At 52.7% G+C, this 15,163-nt stretch overlaps 1 protein-coding gene across 1 annotated transcript in view; it reads right to left on the bottom strand.

Moving 5' to 3' along the window:
- Positions 1-15,163, bottom strand: part of LOC138510955 (low-density lipoprotein receptor class A domain-containing protein 1-like) — a 233,692-nt gene that overhangs the window by 150,307 nt on the left and 68,222 nt on the right. The gene's annotated exons all lie outside the window — the stretch shown is intronic.

Here is a 15,163-nt window from a genome sequence, read left to right as displayed (position 1 = left end):
GCATCAGCACGATGTGGTTTTGGAGGGGATTATAATGAGGGAAACGTGTTCAGCATTCTTAGACATCATGTGGTAGATGTCAGACCACCATCTACCAGGAGCAAAGAATGTCCACTTAGCAAAATACATGGAATTCCCAGTATGGGGTCTTCACTTTTGGCAACACTGCTCTTTTCGAGCTGCATTAATTCACGCTGTAGGGCTCTACTTCAAGATGAGAATTACAGATATCCTCCCAACACGAATCACCAAGACAGGTTGTCTATTGAAGGCAGGTAGGCAAGGAGACTACCAGCCCAGACCCTTTTCAGTAGTTTCAGATTCCGGTATTTGACTTGGTCCTTTGAACGACCGGTTGAGTGATCTCACATCCCCTATTTTCAAGCTCGAGGGTTGTTCCGTGTGGTTTTCAGACCAAAACAATGTCATATTTCGTCTGAGGTCATTTCTGGTTCTGCCCGGTTGTTCACAAACATCAAAATGAGAACATCCTTGATATTGTACTTTCACTCTTTATGCTTTGATTCAAGTTCCTGTGTAACACTTGGATTTGACCCTGTGATTCAGGCTTCACAGGTGGTTTGTTGTATCTGTTCTATGATACAATTTACTTGATGTATAAGCGCCTTACAAATACACATTAAATAAATAAACAAATAAATAAATAAAACAAGCCGTCATATGCCATATTTTGGGGGTTTCCTGGTGACCAGGACCACATTATTGCTACTAGGATATTGTCAGTGCTTGTGGATTGTCTTGCCATCTTGCCCTGTGTTAGCCCGGGCATAGGTTGTCAGCTGGCATAGGGAGGGATTTATCCCATAAGAGCCCTTGATTCAGGGGGCACTGTTTCATATCCTTGCAGAATTCGGTAGAGTTGAAGAGAGCTTGCATTTCTTCCCTCTTGAGTTTCTATACTATCCTGTTCTGTAAAGATAAATGAGGAATCCTCCTAGAATAGGTTGGCTTCTTCGATGCTTGGATGAGAGAGCGACCATCTCCTTCAGAGGATCTATTAGCGAAAATTGATCACAAAACACTGATGTTGACGAGGGACCGAAGGCCACCCTCACCAAGGCTGCTCTCTCCATCGCAACCCTACCCCTAGACATTTACAGGGTAATTCATAGAAATCAGCGCACAAGTGGCGCCCACGGCTGGCACAGAGTGTGCGCGTGTGACTTTCTGCGCCAGCCGCGTGCGCAAAAATACATTTCCGCGGACAGCGTATTCATGGATTTTAGCCTCCAAAACCAGCCGTGAGGCAGAGTGGCGCAGCGACCCTGCAGCAGCGCCAGTTACGCCCACAACCCCTCCCCGTGTGCCATGCACAGCGCACAAATACCGTACATGGCGCACAGGCCCCGAATCACGAAAATGCCAGTAAAACTCCCCGCGCACCCCTCCGAATACCTGCACACCCCGGCGCGGGGAGTTTCCCACGCGATTGGCCCTGTGTGAGCGGGGTACGTGTGTTACTGGGTTGCGTGGGTACATTCACACGCGATTGGCCATTTGCAAGCGGGGTACGTGTATTACTGGGGTGTGCAGGAACTTTCACATGCGATTGGCCCTGAGCGAGCGGGGTACGTGTGTTACTGGGGTGCGTGGGAACTTTTACACGTGATTGGCCCTGTGCGAGCGGGGTACGTGTATTACTGGGGTGCGCAGGAACTTTCACACGCCATTGGCCCTGTGCGAGCGGGCTACGTGTGTTACTGGGGTGCGCGGGTACTTTCACACGCGATTGGCCCTGTGCGAGCGGGGTACGTGTATTACTGGGGTGCGCAGGAACTTTCACACGCCATTGGCCCTGTGCGAGCGGGGTACGTGTGTTACTGGGGTGCACGGGTACTTTCACACGCGATTGGCCCTGTGCGAGCGGGGTACGTGCATTACTGGGGTGCGCAGGAACTTTCACATGCGATTGGCCCTGTGCGAGTGGGGTACGTGTGTTACTGGGGTGCGTGGGAACTTTCACACGTGATTGGCCCTGTGTGAGCGGGGTAGGTGTGTGACTGGGGTGCGTGGGAACTTTCACACGCGATTGGCCCTGTGCGAGCGGGGTACGTGTGTTACTGGGGCGCGCGGGTACTTTCACACATGATTGGCCCTGTGTGAGTGGGGTACGTGTATTACTGGGGTACGCAGGAACTTTCACATGCGATTAGCCCTGTGCGAGTGGGGTACATGTGTAGCTGGGGTGCGCGGGAACTTTCACACGCGAATTTGCTGTCAGAGCGGGTTACGTGTATCCAGTGTGGTAAGCGGGGAGTCCTACACGTGAATTGGCAGTGTGAGTCCTCCCAGGTGTCCCCTCTACCCCCTCCACGGCCCCTGCAGGCGGCCCACACAACAGGGGACTACCCTGCACCCCTGGACATGTCCCACAGGCAGCCCATCCACCATGGCCATGCCCCCCAGCCAGGCCACGTGTCATGTTGCACTAGTGATCACCGACTCATGTCCCCCTGCACCCCCACCCCCCCATCAGTGAGGGACACCTGCCAGCAGGCCCCCACTCATGTCCACCTGCACCCCCACCCCTCATCAGTGAGGGGCACCTGCCAGCAGGCCCGCACTCATGTCCCCCAGCACCCGCACCCCCCATCAGTGTGGGCACCTGCCAGCAGGCCCCCACTCATGTCCCCCTGCACCCCCACACCCCATCAGTGAGGGGCACCTGCCAGCAGGCTCCCACACATGTCCCCCTGAACCTCCACCCCCATCACTGAGGGGCACCTGCCAGCAGGCCCCCACTCATGTCCCCCAGCACCCCCAACCCCCATCAGTGAGGGGCACCTGCCAGCAGGCCCCCACTCATGTCCCCCAGCACCCCCACCCCCCAGCAGTGAGGGGCACCTGCCAGCAGGCCCCCACTCATGTCCCCCAGCACCCCCACCCCCCATCAGTGAGGGGCACCTGCCAGCAGGCCCCCACTCATGTCCCACTCATGTCCCCCAGCACCCCCACGCCCAGCAGTGAGGGGCACCTGCCAGCAGGCCCCCACTCATGTCCCACTCATGTCCCCCAGCACCCCCACCCCCCATCAGTGAGGGGCACCTGTCAGCAGGCCCCCACTCATGTCCCCCTTCACCCCCACCCCCCATCAGTGAGGGGCACCTGCCAGCAGGCCCCCACTCATTCCCCCCCCAACATGTCAACATGACCCACAATCACTGCCCTCATGGCCACCAAAATCCCATGGCACGCCACCCCTGCCCAAATAACCAACCAAGCATAACATACACCACACATTCAAATGCCCATTACATGAAACAACCCAAATGGCATCTATGTACATCAACACATGTCCGCCACACACACACACTGGTTGTCATTGATTGTGTAAACCCACATTTTCACATACATTAACCCAATGAGCGAATCCCACACATGGAATTAAAATATGAAAATGTATTATGTACAAAAATAAAGCAATGAAATGAAAGCATAACAAAATAGCAAACATGAAATGAAAAGCATGTGCAAAAGATGAGTAAATGAAAAGTACAACCAATCCAAAGTAATCCTAAAGAAAAATAGTCAAAACTCTCCCTCCACCAATGCAAATCCAAAGGAAACGTAAAAAGAGAAATCCATTGATCCATGGTGAAATCAAAAGAAAAAATTAAAAATAATCCATTGTCCAACTATGTACAATCCATTGTCCAAATGAAAAATCCATTAATCCATGTTCAAAATCAAATAAAAAGTTCAAATAAATCCATTGTCCAACTATGTACAATCTATTGTCAAGGGTCCATGAGCCCAACGAAAGAAATGAAACCTACCTAAGAAACTACCTAATAAAAAAAATATACAAATGTGTGTGGCATAGTCCATTCACCACAAATCAAAGGAAAAGGAAATCTAACTCTAAAAACTATTTACAATGGCAGCGGGCTAGTCCGACGGCTCACTTTTCGATGTCCGGGGCCAGGGCATCATCGAACTCCCGCTTGATGTCCCGGAGGCGGTCCTCTTTCATGGCCCCGAGGGTTCGCAGGGATGATGACATGTTCACCTCCAACTCCCTGCAAATTGCTTCGAGGCACTCGGCCCGCCTCAGTGCCCTCTGCATGGAGTTCTCCGCCCTGACCATCATGAGCCGTGCCTCTTCCGCCTGCTGCCGCTCCGCATCTATGGCGTGGCCCAACCGCTGCCACACGGAAGACACTTCCAATCCTGGGTCCTCCTACCCTCTGGCCGATGCCTGCCCCTCGGATGTTGAAGGCCGCGAGCCATCATGGCTCCCACCTTGTTGCTGCTGCTGCGCCTGTGCCCCTGCTCTTGCTGCCTGCACGTCCTCCTCTGGCTGGGGTGCAGTTGTTGAGGTGGCCACCCCTGCTGGACGTCCGACTCCCGACTGTGGCAGGGATGTGTCCTCCACCAGCCTGGCCGCAAGGTCAGAGGCAGCTCCACAGGGTAACCAGGTGATACATGGGTGGGAAAATGGCATGGAGGACGACTGGCGCATAGGGGGTTCAGGTGAGGAGGGGGTCGGAACAAGGTCCAGCAAACGGAGGAATCTGGCCCTGGTGACCCATCCCAGTAGGTCAACGCGGTCAACGAGGCATTCGAGATGACGTGCAGTGTCCTCACGAAAACACTGCAGGTCACCTCGCATGCCCCGTTGACGCAAAGCCATCCCACTCGGGACAGGCTCAACCTGGTCCTGTATAGCCACGTCTGCAGGGAGAGGAAGGCCAGTTGTTGTAAGCGGATCCCCTCCCTGCAGACGGGTCTGGACGTAGGCATTCCTGCTGGTGCAGGATGATGCAGTCACAGGATCGGGGACAGGATTACACACAGGCACCTTCGCGGCGGCCTGTGCTGCCTCCTGTCTCTGCCCGTGCACTGCACCACTAGAACCAGTGGAATCCCCACGTCCAGACCCAGTGTCCGTCCCTTCCACGGCCTCCTCTTCCACCAAACCCCCCACCAACTTGGATGACTCTGTGCCATCTTCCTCCGTCGGACCCTGTGGGGTCTCAGCTGCCCCTTCTGCTGCCGAGGAGTCCAACTCCGACCTCCGCCTCTTGGGCCTACCCTCGGCAGCTGCGGCCTGGGACGCGGCACCGGACTCCTCACTCCATGACGAGATGACAACCTGGGAGGGGAGCCGGGCCTTGCGTCTCCGGCTGGCGGTGCGATCCCTGCCGCCTTGCTCCACAGTACCCTCTCCGCCCTCTTTATCAGTTGACGCTGCAGACAGGGAGAGATAGGACACAGGTATCAGGGCACTGTACAATGGACTGATACACACATGACAGTTGCACATAGGTGGCAGAGTCACACTTCAGACATGGCATCACAATCCCCAACACACATGTCATTTCAACTCACACACATGAGCAATTCCACAGCAATATTGCACCAGACAGCACCATCCATACACATACAACAGCATGAGCAGCCGAAGGTGAGCCTTACATCACATGAAACATGGGGAGTGCACAAGACATGCACACACACCACCACACTTACATATATGTGTACATCTCCACCAACTGTCGCAGTGATGAGATCGCCATCCATGTCACATCTGGCATTCAGCCTTCTACATATCAGTGTCACATGGATCCATGTTGCATCACAGTTGCACACTTGTCAAAAACACACACATGCACATGTACACAGTGCAGATATATGCAGCTGGAACCACCATCCATGTGTGACACCACAACCATGCCAACGTAAATACACAGAAATTCAAACATGTGTGCTCCCACATCTGCATTTGGCCTGCATGCTTATCAACACATACACCATCGATGTGTCGCACACCTGAGAGGACTCACATGTGTCAGCCTCACGCCCCTGTATATACACATCCCTACATGGCCCTACAAAAACCTGCACACTACTGGCACACCACGACACGCACAGCGTCCAATCAGTATGCATGTACACTTACCACTCGACTCCAGACAGGTCTGCCTCTCAAGGACCTGGACGTGGAGCGCTGGGCGTATGCGTTCCAGGACCCTCATTTGGTGGTCGGACAGGTGGCCCTGGCGCCCCTTGGCATCCATTGCCTTCAAGAGGCGCCAGGCCTTGTTGAGGGTCCTGGACCTGAAGTCCTCCCAGCGCTTCTTGACATGTGGTAAGTCGTGGACTGCCACCCCCTCTGCATTGATGGCAGTCACGATGTCCATCCAGATACTGGTCCGTCCTTCATAGACGGTGCGCAAACTTCAAAAGAGGGCATCATACTGCCCCAGGACTTGCTCCACCAGGACACCAACTTCCCTGGAAGTGAATCTGGTGGCCCTCTGCCTCTCTGGCTGGGGGTTGCCAGTGGTGCCAGATGGTGTTGTGCCTGACATAGCAACCCCAGAGGCAGGGGTGGGTGGACAACTGGGTCCTGGGGCTGGGCTGTGGAGCGATGGTATCCGTCAGGAGTCTTCGGTTCCAGCAGGGGTGGTCACAGCAACTGCACCCCTGGCTGACGTGCAGGCAGCAAATAGCAGGGCACGTGGGCAGCAGGCAGTCAGGCAGCAGCAGATGGCAGGTGGGAGCGTGCTCGGGGCTCTGGGGGGCAGTAATTCGGCCTTCTGGGCAGGAGCGTGGTCTTCCGTGTGTTGTTGCGTGGCCAGCTTGATACAGAGTCCACAAACTGCACGTCCGAGTGTCAGCTTGTGTAATTGGAGGAAAGGACCTTAGCGCCTACACTCGTAAGTGACGCAGTATGTGTGGGCCGCTTTAAAAGATACGTGTAGGACCCCATTTCCTTGTACGTGCTTTTCGTGGAGAGCGAGTGGGTGAATTCTGTACTTCTTGTCGGTTCACACGCGATTACTTCACAGCGTTTCAAGTTCGTACTCCCTGTTACCTCTGACAGCGTTCATTTTATTTTTTGGGCCTGTTTCCTCAAACAGCGTTCACTTCTTCTTTTGTCCTGTCTCCTCAGACAGCGTACAATTATTCTTTTGACGGGGGTGTTGCCAACGCGCACACGTGCGTTTTTTTATGTTCTTTTTCCAGGCAGACGGTGAGTCGGGCACGCATTTACCAACTGTGCTTGCCCCGTGTGTCGCGTACCCCTTCAGAGGTCATTGTAGGCTGCGTGTAACACGCGTACGCTTATTTTTGTGTTTCTGGGTGCCACAGCGTAGTGCGGGTTCATTTTTCCACGCATGTGGTCTACGAGGGGTTGCGTGCACGTTACTTTTTGTTTTCGGGGTGCCTGTGCATTGTGTGACCCGTCATCTTCCCCCAGGGGTCACAGACAGCCTTGCTAGAGCACTAGGGTGCAAATTCCATCTAGTACCCTACCCATTTCACCCCCAATTGCCCAGGACAATTGTTTACTGCAACTCCCATACGCACAACAACATCAGTGCCATGGTTGGGAGGCGACCAAGTGGTAAGGGAGGCAAAGGTGGCGGACCTCCAAAAGGTGGGTGTGGTGGGCGCGGTAGGGGACGTGGCCAGGATTTGCAGGGTGCCCCTAGACCCCAATGTGTGGAGGACCAATCAGGGACACCCATGCTACCCCCCCATGGTTGAGGAAAACGTGGCTGACACCATCCCAGCTCAGCCCTTGTTGGACCAGCCCATTGTGGCACCTGACCCGGCACAGGATGACTCCCAGGCTGACTTCCAGGTCAACAAGTCTAAGCCACGTGTACCGGTGCAAGTTGGTGTCACCAGGCCACGTGGATCTGGGGCAGCGATGTCATCTGCTGCCCCAAGTAGGCAGGGTGGGAAGGCTGTAGGGGCAGCTGCAGCTCTATCCAACCCAGCTCTGAGTCTCCCAGCAGGGACAGTCTCGGTCCTGGTCCATCAAACTGACGTTGCCCCTGCCAACATCACACTTCAGCCAATGCCTGCACCAAGACCTATGGTCATTGTGCCTTCGCACACTCCCAGTACCCAGTCCACCTGCGCTTCTGCCCCTACTGACCAGAGCGGCGCAGGCCACTCAGGCTCTGCTCCACCTTTGAAAAAGAGGAAGAAGAGTGCTCTGGCACTACAGGCTGAGACCCCAGACACAGCTACACAGTCCGGCACGTCAAGGAAGCCTAGCTTTAATGAGCCCGAACTTGATGCATTTGTGACCTATGTGTCAGCACATAGCCGCGAAATGGTGGTGACTGCAGGGTGCAAGACCACACCTGGTCAACGTAGTGCACACTGGCAGACCATCGCGGACCGCATAAGTGCCCTTGGATTTGTGAGGCGCACAGCTGATGATTGCTACAAGCGGTGGAATGACCTGAAACGCAGAGCAAAGAACAAGCTGGCCTCAAATCATGCCCCTACTCTGGTGACTGGCGGTGGGTCTCCACCAGAGGACAGCAAACTCACTGTACATGAGTCTGTTGCTGGGACCTTCATCTCAGAGGAACAGATCCAAGGCGTGGGAGAGCTACCTGATTATGACGCATTATCCGGTGAGTGCCCATGCATGTGTGTGTAATCCATGCGTATGTTGTTTGTGTGACGGGTTCTGATTGAGTGCCAGGTGAGGGTGCGTACTCCTGAGTGTTATGGGTCACCCATGTGCTTCCTCCAATACATTCACGTGCCTTTGATTTGGGTATGACAGTATCCCTTCTGCCCACAGTAGCCAATTAGCCCCACATTACTGCTGTTGCACTTGAACTATCATCTTGCAACAACATTGTTCTGATTTTTTCTGTGTTCATTCAGGCTGATTGTTTAGATTATCCCATTTTTCATATGCTTTTTTCATCCCTAATGCCACATATGTGACATGCTCCTGTCATTGTTTACACCCCACATTGTGCCACTTTAGTTACCTGGTTGTATGAATGATTAAAACATTCAGGGCGAGGGAGTATTGGCCTGCTGAAATTTATTTTTAGGGCCTGTTTGCATGTGGAACATTATAGTTGTTTCGTGTCATGTTAAAGTGACCAACCATTGATGTGTACATCTGCCTACAATCACTGTCTAATTGTACACTGGATGTGTTGCAGTGTGCGGCACATGCATATTTTGCAACACTATTCTGCATTAATCTCATCATGTCCATGTGACATGGATGTGTGACAGTACTCATTCACTGACATATTGCTGTAGTTGTCTAATTTAGCATGGCTATGCTACATGACATCTGTGTGCTGGCATGTGTCATGTATGTGTATTGGACATGCCACTCACAGGCTGATGTGTGATGCCAGTGCTACACGACATGCTGCGAATGTGTTGCTTTTCCATCTTGGTGTCCTCATTGTCTGCCTTTTTGACTCCCCTTCAAAATCATTGACAGTGCATGCCTGCCAGGGTTATAGTCATGTGGCACATGTGTAAACCATGTACAGGATCTCTGTCTTGTCAGGCCTATGTGTGTGCTATGGTGCTCATGCCTGTTTCCATTTCTTGTATTTCATGTTTTTGCAGGTGACGACGCACTTGATGCTGGTGAGGTTCAGGAGATGGTGCAGACCCCGGAGGATTCTAGCCACGACCAGCCACCAGTGGGGGACGTGGTGTGGTGGTGGGTGAAAACACTTTTGTACTGCAGACCATACTGTCGAGGGGTGCCTCTGGGTGCAGCTCCCCAGACCTCTATTCAGGTGCTGAGTCGGATGATGAGACGTATGTTCTGTCGCAGGTCAGTGCTTCTGGCAGGGATTCTGTTCTGTCCAACCCACCTGCACCAGGGCTAGAACCCTCTATAGGGATGTCAGTGTTGGTAGGTCCACCTTTGGTGGTTACGGATGCAGGGTCACACTCCACAGCATCTGATCCTGTTCCTGGGCCAGCAGATCAGAGGGAGAATGCAGTCCTGCAGCCTCAGGCAGTGCCAGCACAGCAAGGTGCAGATCGCCTTGCCCCGAACAGGTGTGGTGCCTGCCGACACGGTGGCCGTGTGCCACCAGGCAATACTGTATGGGAAAACTCCATGTACGGTATGGCAACCCAACAGGCAGCATCAGTAGAAATGATGGCTCAGGCAATGGAGAGGGTGGCCACTTCCATAATCCCCAGATGGAGCAACAACAGCAGGCAACAGACTCCATTTGCCAATCACACAGGGAAGACATGTTGGTGTCCAACAGGGACCGACGGGCGGCACTGGAGACTCTGCGCGAATCCATATCAATAGAGTCACAGGGCCACAGAGAAGCCCTGAGGGTGGAACTCCATAACCTCAGGCAGAGTCTGCTTGAACTTGAGGCTTCCCGAAATGTCAGGGCAGAACAGCAGCTGGAGCAGCTCACACATTCGTTCTCAGCTGAGCTGCAGGCAACACGTGATCCGGGCATCCCGCAAGGCCATGCGTGCAGAAGAGCAGGCAACCCATGACGTGCTGCATGGGGATCTCCGTGCTTTAATCCTCCAGAATCAGACCTTCCAGACCTGCATGCTTGCTGCCATGTAGGACCATACCAGGGCTTTGCGTGGGCTGCCTCCCATAGTGCCACCACCTCCTGATGCAGCAGCAGAGGGTGAAGAGAGTGACAGCAGTTCTCCCACAATGGCATAGCCGTGCAGGCCATGAGCCCATGGAGGTATTTTTTTTTCTCGCAACATCCACGCAGGTGGGTGTTGGTGTGCACCCTGTCCTCGAACCTCCTGGGTGGCCTCCCCCCCGTCCCCACATGGCCATTTTTGAATTTTTCTTTTTTTTTTTACAGTGTGTTGCCTTGTGTGGCTCCCGTGGGCATCCACTGTATTCCGGCTGGGCACATGCAGGCTTGTCCTGAGTTTGGGTTAGATGCTTGGGTTTGTGACACACACACCCCTCCTGCTTCCCGTTTCCATGGGCTTGCAAAGGGTATGACCAAGTGACAGTGACTTACACAGTGACATTGGGCTCCCATGAGCTGTGTGGGCAGTCTGTAGTCAATACTGTGTGTACATCCCTAGTAGGTATTGTTGTTGTATTGTACACTGCCTGGTGTATTGATATGTGCTTGTGCATCCATGTCTTCCTCCTAATTTGCAGGTTCCTTCCTCATGTCTTCACAAGGCCGTCTCCTTTGCAGATGGAGTTCATGTTGTATGCAGTACACTGACACATTTGCGTGGCAGCAACACTCTACAGTTGGAAGGGGTCGATGTGCTGGCTTATTCAGGTTGTAAGACTACCACTACTTTGACTTAGCACTGTCATGTTTTTGCAATGTTTCATGGTGTTTTGCTGTATTGTGTTGGTGGTAAGTATTTGTTAATGTTTGCTGTTTGTTTTTGATTACTGGGAGCATATTGTCTGTGGGCAGTTTCTATTTGGGACAGTCCACTTTGTGACACTTGTGTCAGGTCTTGTGCATTGCTTTGTTTGCTTTCACATTGCATGACATGCCATGGTGTGTTGGGTGGCGGAGCTGGGGAGGGGTTGGGTGACATGGCGCTATTCTCATGTTGTATTTTGCAAGGGGGTAGTCATTCATGCAGCATAAATATGTGTTTTTTTTGTGACACAGCATTGGTTGTCTTTCGGCAGGTAGGGATGCACACAATGTAACAATTCCAGGTGACAAATCTCAGGCTGGTATGGTTGTGACAGTTGACTGTCCCTTATGTCATCATCATTGATTGTCAGCTGGTATGTGCCAGGGCTGTATGCACTCCACAGGGGTGTGATTTTAGGTGAGGTAATTAGCCACCAGCTGCGTACGGGCTGCCTCACCACGTGCCCTTTCCCCTCTCATGCGCAGCGGCTGTGCTTGTGGTTGAGGATGTGGGGCACCACCATGTCCACCGGCAGGCCCCGGCGTGTTGCAACATTGTGCAGGACACATGCTGCCACTATGATCCTGCACACTACTGGGGGCGCGTATAGCAGCTGCCCACCATAGCGGTCAAGGGAACGAAAGTGTGACTTGAGCACTCTGAATGTGCGCTCCACTATGCCCCGGGTTGCAATATGGGGTGTGTTGTATCTTACCTTGGGTGGTGTGGTGGGGTTCCGAATTGGCGACATCATGTGGGTGCTCAGTGGGTAGGCACTGTCCCCTGGGGAGGTGATGATGGGTATCATTAGTGGGGTTGTGACATCACTCAGTATCTGACATGCATGCATGTGCAGGGGCATTTATACTCACCAAGCAGCCATGTATCGCCATGCCGCCCAGCTTCTAGGTCCCGGTTTAGGGTTGACATTCTGTAAATGAAACTGTCATGGGTGGACCCTGGATAGTTGGCATATACTGAGGTGATAATTCCCTTGGCATCACATACTACCTGCACGTTGATGGAATGCCAGTGCTTGCGGTTTCTGTAGATGTGCTCAGTTGCCCTGGGAGGACATAGAGCCACATGGGTGCAGTCAATGGCACCTAGCACTTTGGGGAAGTGTGCCACCCCGTAAAAATCCTGGACGACAGCCTGCCTTTCTGCAGGTGTTCTGGGCAGGTATATGTGCCTTCGGACTGATGGGGTGCAGTCATGATGGCCAACACCTGGTGCAGGCAGCGTGACTGCGTGGCCTGTGAGACCCCCCCCCATTATGGCAGTTGTCTGCTGAAATGAACCGTGGCCAAGAAGTGCAGTACATTGAGCACCTTTTCCAAGGAGCTCAGTGCTTGGGAGCACAGGGTGGGTGATGTGAGGGCATCTTCCCACCCGCTCACCAGGTCGAGTATTATGTGAGGTGGAAACCTGTACCTCCCATACACCTCGTCATCAGGCATCCCAAAAAGGCTGGTTCTGGATGTAAAAATTCTGGCCCTGACTATCCCCCTCCTCCTCCTGCGGCATCCCACGACCACTGCTGCGAGGAACGGTATATTCATCTTGGCGTCTGAGCTTGTTTGTTGTTTGCGCGCACTTTTATGCTGCGCGGGTCCACGTACGCCTGCTTCCTGCTGGCATACGTGTTTCCGGATTAGCGCGTCTTTTTTGGCGCACGCGTTAGCCCCGTTCGATTCCATGAATACATGTTGTAGGCGTGCGTGTGGCCGTTCCGTGTATTTGCCTCCTGTACTTCCCCCGTGACGCCCACATTTTCACACGTTGTTCCCCATTCCGCGTGTTACGCCTACTTTTGTTGTGTGCGCTGCGCTATGTGCGCTTTCACTGTGCGTGTAGCGCACGCTGTTTGAAGACGTGTGCGCCAGCGTGCACCACGCAGGATTTTAGCACACATCTATGGATTTACACGCGCACGGACTTCCATGAATCACTGTGCGCGGGTTTCGGTGCGATTTTCGCACTTGTGCTGCGATTCGCACGCTTTCGCACGCTTGCACAGGAATTTTCAGCGCACATTATTTCCATGAATCGGCCTCTTAAGCTTCTGGGGGATCCTCCCCACGCTCTATGCCCGACTCTGTGGCATCCTCTGACACAGCCGGAATGCACTTGTACCCCAACCCATCCAATGCCATCCCACTCGAACAACACTTACCTTTTTCTCCACCTGCCCACCACTGCGTGTCTCTGCATTCCACTGGGGGAAGTGCATTGCAATATTGTGCGTCACTCTTTTTCTGGCACTCTTGTGAGCATTGTGGGTCCACCTAGTGGTCTGCATATGGAAATCCCCTACAGACTGGTAGTCCTTCACTCCTTCAGGCTTTGAGATGATTCCAGTGATACCCTATGGCATACGATTGGTGAAACATTCATGAGGTGGCATACCTGCTGAGAGATCAGGTTCATACAAGCAAAAATAGATGCCCTTGATGGCAGCCTATAGTGGGCAATAACAAAAGATTGCTCAAGGCCTCATTCCTCCTTCTAGCTCTTAGGTTTCTTTCTGCAAACTTCCAAAGGGGATAGGAAGTGCAGGTTTCCAGTGTCTATGTTCCAGCGCACAATATCCCATTCTGGGTTGCGTGAGGCTTTACATTTTTGGAGGACCACCTCCACGCTTTTCTGTTCAGGGTGACTTTTGAGAGTTGACGTTGTTGTGTTTTCAGGTTCAGATGTCATCACTTTTTGTTACAGACATGGCATTGGTCTTGGTTCATCTGTTTAGATTTCCACTCTGGAAGTGTCAGGAGCTCTTCTTTCTGTCGTCCCAAATGGCCCAACACACAGTTGTTTGGTTAGACATCATCATATGAAAGTGTGGTTGCTAAAGTTTTTCTGGACTGAAGTTCATCACAGCCGTGCCATTTTCTTTCTTTAGAGTGCAACTTCAAGGAGAAAGACAGGTTCTGCACAGAAGCCATTTTACAAGCATATTGTTGTGCGATATGTGAAAAGTTGTTCGGTGAACTACGGCATTCACCCATTGCGGGGCCTCAGTCCCCCGACTGCCTGTAGACCTTGAATTAAGGGTATCTTAGTGCTATTTCCTCAAACTGAGAAAACAACATATTTCTACCGTGACAGGCGCCAGAGGTTCTGGTCCTGGAGTGGTTGTGAATGCTTATGGTCTGATACTTCTCAGGCTTTGGTATGACCGAAAGGCAAGGATGGGAAGAGGCAGAGGGATGTGGGGGGCGGGGGCATCGGTAATTCCTCAGTAATCGCCATTACTTTTAGCCCTACTCTTCCTCAACAGTCTTGACAACCCCGCTTCCACCATAAATACTAGCAATGGCATCTGCTCATAAATCGGGGGGAGGGGGCAGTGGTTTTGGGAAGTGGGTTTTATGCCTCCTTCCTTGGGGAGGATGAATTTTAAATCAAAGAAAATGATGAAAATATCATAAAAACAGCATTTCTGTGTGGGATATGGAGCCATCTGAAAGGGGGGGCCGGGGGGAACACGAAGCGGTTCCCCCCGGGGATGTTTTTGGCGCTGCACACGGCCAGCGAGTGGCCGTGGGGGCAGAGCGCCTCTCCGGGGTATTTAAGGGGCCAGGGAAGGTTCGGGAGGCAGGTGACAGTTGGACTTGATGGGGTGGTGCTGTTTGCACAAGCGGACCACCCCGGGGGAACAGGTATTGAGCCTGGAGGGGCATGGCCCCAGGGAGAAAGCGGGACGCCTGGAAAAGGGGTAAGGAGACGGTAGGGTCCAAGGGACAGTTAAGGAGGAAATAGCTTTATTTAATTATTTAATTGTTGGGGGAAAATGAAAATGTGTAATTAGTTAATTGATTGTTTAAATATTTCGTTAGTCTATAAGACCATGGAGCCAGGTAAGCGTTTAATTGTAAGCTTTGGCCTGTCACATTAAAGCGACCTTTTGCCACTTTTAAATGAGTCTGGGTTTTTGTGCAGTAAGCCAAAAGTTAAAGTTCAGACTAGCAGTAATGAAGATTAACCGTCAGTAATGGAGGCGTCA

This window comes from Ambystoma mexicanum, chromosome 6p, assembly GCF_040938575.1.
Source record: "Ambystoma mexicanum isolate Mex_15411 chromosome 6p, UKY_AmexF1_1, whole genome shotgun sequence".
Lineage (NCBI taxonomy): Eukaryota > Metazoa > Chordata > Amphibia > Caudata > Ambystomatidae > Ambystoma > Ambystoma mexicanum.
This window is presented reverse-complemented; position numbering and strand designations above follow the sequence as displayed.